This window comes from Brachycentrus maculatus, unplaced genomic scaffold (genome assembly GCF_059751285.1).
Source record: "Brachycentrus maculatus isolate JH-2025_06_01 unplaced genomic scaffold, ASM5975128v1 h1tg001784l, whole genome shotgun sequence".
Classification (NCBI taxonomy): domain Eukaryota; kingdom Metazoa; phylum Arthropoda; class Insecta; order Trichoptera; family Brachycentridae; genus Brachycentrus; species Brachycentrus maculatus.
This window is the reverse complement of record NW_028282377.1, coordinates 1-5,399: the sequence shown is the minus strand read 5'-3', so window position 1 is coordinate 5,399 and position 5,399 is coordinate 1. Positions and strand designations below refer to the sequence as shown.

General features: G+C 42.7%; 2 pseudogenes across 1 annotated transcript; both read left to right on the top strand.

Moving 5' to 3' along the window:
* The first annotated feature begins 2,554 nt into the window (after window positions 1-2,554).
* On the top strand, window positions 2,555-3,518 carry LOC148298635 (cathepsin Z pseudogene; annotated as a pseudogene).
* A 196-nt stretch (window positions 3,519-3,714) lies between these two features.
* On the top strand, window positions 3,715-4,372 carry LOC148298634 (cathepsin Z pseudogene; annotated as a pseudogene). Its single transcript, XR_015839169.1, has one exon. The product of XR_015839169.1 is annotated as a cathepsin Z pseudogene (transcript).
* Window positions 4,373-5,399: the final 1,027 nt, after the last annotated feature.

Here is a 5,399-nt window from a genome sequence, read left to right as displayed (position 1 = left end):
TCGGCGGACATGTAATGGATTCGTAGTCTGCGAATGATGAAAGTGTTGAGGAATTTGCCTGTGCCCAAAATTCTGTGCAGGCAATTGCGTTTGCTTATGAATGTTTTGTTATAATTGCAACATATTTTTAAGCATAATGCCCACATTCATTCGCAAGGGGACCATAGAATTCGGTGCTACACCTAGGAAATTCGGGCGATTACTCATCCAAGTGCGATGCTATGGATGCTATGAATAGATGGATTGCGCATTGCAATTGTCCGTGTGATTCGGAGCCACCGGCACATGATTATAAATTCGGCTGATTCTATTCAAACTCGAAGAGGTCTGATGGTAATACTTATCAATATTGATTCCTGGCGGTAGGACTACTTGCCTGGAGAAGACATAGTCGGACACTAATTTGACAGCTGACACATAGCTCAAGTGCTTCGACTCTCGAAACTGATATTTTAGTTAAGCGGGCAGTTGCCTCCGTGACACTTTATTTTCAACCATGTCGTATATTTTGTGCACAATAGCTGAGTCTCTCTCTTGTTTATTTTATGGGTCGGACTCTTTTCCTTGTCTAGCTGGTTCTGGCGTATTGACTGTGAAGTTGCTGTTCAGCCACACTTTTGTGATACCTTATTCATTGAAGCCGATCATGTCTTCATATGGTTCGATCGAGTCATTTAATGCCGACAATGCATTGAACCCACGATACGCTGACTGTAGCACCTGTAAACCTTGCTAAGTGCTCAGCTAGCTGACATTGTTTAGTCGAACTGGTATGCGCTCAAGCAGAATGTACTGCTCTCCCGTTTTCAAGCAAAGGCTTCTGTTATTATTCATGACAATATGATGCACGCTTACAATATGTTCGGGATGCTTTCGACGTAATTAGTATTGACTCAGATTAGCGTGGGTCACTCGGTTGGGCAATTCATGAGCCTATGCTTTCTGTAGAGTGCGTAGGTTCTCCCAGATTTCATAGCCTCCTTTTTGCTCGAGGCGCACCCATTATTTGGCAATATAAGCAGAATTAACCTCGTATTCCTCAGATTTCGTAGCGACAGCGCCCATCCAATTTTAAACTATATCAGTCGCCGAGTATAACCTATAATCATACAATTAAATGTGAGAAATAGCAATAACTAATTATTGGCAATATAAATATGAACAGTCAAAATCAATCACTTCGCCTTTATATTTTTCGCCTTTACACTTTTTTTATTATCCTTAATTATTTTTTACTCTCTTACGGCACCTTTGTCTGTTTTTACTGCTTTTGTTGTTGCGGTGTTGTTCAATTTGGGGTCAACGACAACCTTTTGGCCTTTTGTCGCATTTTTCACTTATTTTTGGATGGACTGCACTGACAGCTTTTTGCTTTTAAAAGCTGCGACCTACTGAGTGTTGAGATGATTATAGATAGGCAGGCTTGGACTGTTGTAGGTCTTTATGCTAATCTGTCGAATGTGCTCGAAAGAAAGAGCTTCATCAGTGCTCAAGATATGTGAGATTAAGCCATAAGCTCCGTGCATGACGTTCTTGACTAAATCTTTGCTATCCATTCGAGTGCGGCCCACTTTGATGGTATAGGCTGGCCCATTTCCCATCATAAAGTATGTGTAATTGCCAAGCCCTTGAATGTACTCTTCGAAAGTTGCATATTACTCTCGCAACTCTTCAGGCACTTCTCCATTGCACTCAATGGGGAAAGGGAATCTGCATCATAAATAAAGATATACTTTTTCTTTTCGTAGAATGGCTTTCCTAGGGGCTGTCTTAATAGGTTATAGATCCTCCAATCGCAGAAGAACAAGTCATTGGCAGCCAGCAGGGATCGCTTGTCCTTGAGCTGCTTAAAGTTCTTCTTAACTTTTTCGTAGCCAATGACTTCACGAATCATGGGGATATTGAATTCGGCAATTCGATCTGTTAAATCTGCCTCAGGCTCTGTCGATATGATTGTGAATCTTGAGTTGAGCTATTTCGAATAGAGTGGAATGGGCAGTTTAATTTGCGTTGGCTTTATCGAGTGATCCTCAGGGACTCGGCTGGTGTCCACTTACAAGTAAATGAATCCTTATTCGCCAAACAGATCTGCAGGGTTCTGATGCTCGTCCGCAAACTTCAGCAGAGCCTCGATGGCAGATTTGATTAATAGTTTGTCCAACCCGATTTATTTGATGGCGATGTTCCTATTCTTGCGCAACAGGTTGTCCTTCTTTTTGATGAATTTGGTATGGGGCAGGTAATTCACTAAGTCTTTCTTTTCTGCGCGGTTGTCGTCGAGTTTGTCGCTGTCTTCTTCAATTTCTTTGGTGTTCTATTTTTTTCCCATTTGATATTGTTGAAATATTATATAATTATACACACCAAGATAAATTAGTAGAATTGCAGCAATCGACAGAAAAGCAAAGTTAGCTCTTTTGGATGTCAGCCCAAAAGTAGATGCAAATAATATCGGTAATATCGAATTAAGTAATAAAAAATCCTATCTCATGATATTAAACCCGGCTCTGATCAGACATTATAACTACTTATTTTACCATAAAATGATGAAGATTCTCATTGTTGCGCTTTTCGTGCTCGGTTGTATGACTGTCAGCATTGAATAGTATCGTAGTCACATTTAAAATGTCAACTTTAAGCCTCTCGTGCTCACTCCTCTGCCCAAAGTTGCGATGGCTGAGTTGCCGACCAATTTTTGGTGGGGCAATGTGAATGGCAAGAACTTTTTGACCTATCAAAGAAATCAGCATATCCCAATCTACTGCGGCTCTTGCTGGGCATTCTCTGCTACTTCTGCTCTCAGTGATCGAATCAAAATTGCCAGAGATGCTAAATGGCCAGACATCAATTTATCTCCACAAGTCCTCATTTCATGTGAACTGCCAGATGAGGGATGCCACGGCGGCGATGCGAAAACTGCATATTAGTGGATCAATAAGAACAATATCACTGATGAATCATGCTCCCCTTATCAAGCTTATGGCCACGATAACGGAGTTGGCTGCACTGCCTAAATTAAATGCAAGAACTGTCTGCCGGGCAAGGGGTGCTGGGCTCAGGAACGAGCAAAGATCTATGGTGTCAACGAATACGGAGAAGTCAAGGGCGAAGAGGACATCATGAATGAAATTAAAGCCAGAGGCCCTGTCACTTGTGCGATTGCTGTAACCCAGGAGCTACTCAATTACACCGGCGGAATCTTCAACGACAAGACTGGCCGAGTTGAACTAGATCACGATATCAGCGTTACCGGATGGGGAGAATAAGGCGGTGTCAAGTATTGGATAATTAGGAACTCTTGGGGAAGCTATTGGGGAGAAGGCGGAAACTTCAGATTAATTAGAGGCATTGATAACTTGGGTATTGAATCAACTTGCTCATGGGCCACCCCCACCGATACTTGGACCAAGGATACCAGAAATGAGACCAAGCCCCATGCTGAAGACTTGATGCCTAAATCCTTCCTAAAGGCCGAGCGAGAGCCTTGCAGAAGGGATTCGACTGCGAACATGGTATAAAAAGTCACATCGCCAAGGCCTCACGATTATCTAGATTTGTCAGCTCTGCCCGAATCATGGGATTGGAGAAACATCAATGGTCGAAATTACCTGTCCTGGTCTAGAAATCAGCACATTCCCACATACTGCGGGTCATGCTGGGCACATGGACCTACTAGCTCAATCGCGGATAGAATTAATATTGTCCGAAATTAAACTTGGCCAGACATGAACCTGTCTCCTCAAGTTATCATTAACTGCAAGGCAGGAGGGTCATGCAACGGTGGAAACCCAGGGGAGGTCTATGCTTATGCTCATAATCACGGAGTCCCAGAAGAAACCTGCCAGGCCTATTTGGCTAAAAACCCCGAGCAATTCACATGCTCTGACATTCAGAAGTGCATGAACTGTGCTCCACCTGCCGGACTAAAGCCCGGAGATAAAGGAAACTGCTGGGCCCAAACTAAGTACCCAGTCTGGAAAGTCAGCCAGTACGGTACAGTCAGAGGCGCTGATAAAATGAAAGCCGAAATCTACGCAAGAGGCCCCATTTCATGTGGTATTGATGCTGATGCCAAGCTCGAAGCCTACACCGGCGGAATATTCTCTCAAGTTAAGCTTGTTCCTGTCATCAACCACGAAATCGCAGTCGTTGGATGGGGTGTTGAAAACGGAGTGGAGTTCTGGGTGGGTCGAAACAGTTGGGGAACCTATTGGGGAGAAGCCGGATTTTTCAGAATCCAAATGCACAGAAACAATCTGGGAATTTAAACCGAATGCACATGGGGTGTTGCTGACAAGCAAGCAGTCATTGTGAACTTGGAAGAGCCTGAAGTTGTCGAAATTTGATTATATCCTAGATTTCATGAGATTGATCAACATCCAGAGTTAATATACATATTACACTTAATTTATAGGCATTCGAAATCGCATTGCGATAAGATATAGCGATAGGCTTGTGTAGATATCATATATTTGAGTATAAGCAATCAATCAGTCGGTCTCCGGACTAGGTTGTCGTTTTCTTCTGTTTCCAGGGATAAATTAGGCAGCATTTTATCTGAGGCATCTAACGCATTGAATGAGTTTAGAAGTTCCACATAATAGGATAAAGTGGTGAAAATGAACAGAAGATAAAGGTCTGGATTATCAGCAGTCTATTCGATCGAATTGTAGATTCCGTAACCTAAGTAGAATAGGGCAGCGTAGAAGCGGACGAATTTATAAAAGCAGATCTGCCATTTTTCCCATTCGCAATATTGCAGCATTACTCGAAAGTTTCCTGTAAAGGTGAACAGCAGGACTGGATACAGAGTTATTGACACGAATGCGATGCCTGTCGAATTTGAATAGTTCAAAGCTGTAAATGTCATGGCTGAGCAGATCGCGGTTAGCAGATTAGCGTCAGGCAGAAAATACAGCAGATATAAGCTTCTGGTGCACCCGGTGAGCTTCCAAGAGTTGAAAACCCAAACCGAAGCGCGAATTACCGTACCGATCGAGTATATCCAATAGACTGTGTCTGAATCTTCAATAACTCTTAGCAGAATAACAGCACAAGATGTGTAGAGCTCCAATAGTGCGACAATCCAATATAAGACCAGGCTTTGGCGAACGCGGCGATAAGTGGACTTTTCTTATTCTTCCTCATCGTTTTTCTGAGGGAAAGGATAGTCTTCAAGTTCAATCATTGCAATAAATTAAGCAAGAATTAAATACCTGTAATTGCATCAGATTCAACTCCTTAAATCACTCGCAAATTCTCATAATAAATGTTATTTTTATTCATAAATAAATCAGCTTTCATCCATGAATTGTTCTTACAGAGGCTACTTTTCCGGGGTTGGGGTTGGGGTTGGGGTTGGGGTTGGGGTTGGGGTTGGGGTTGGGGTTGGGGTTGGA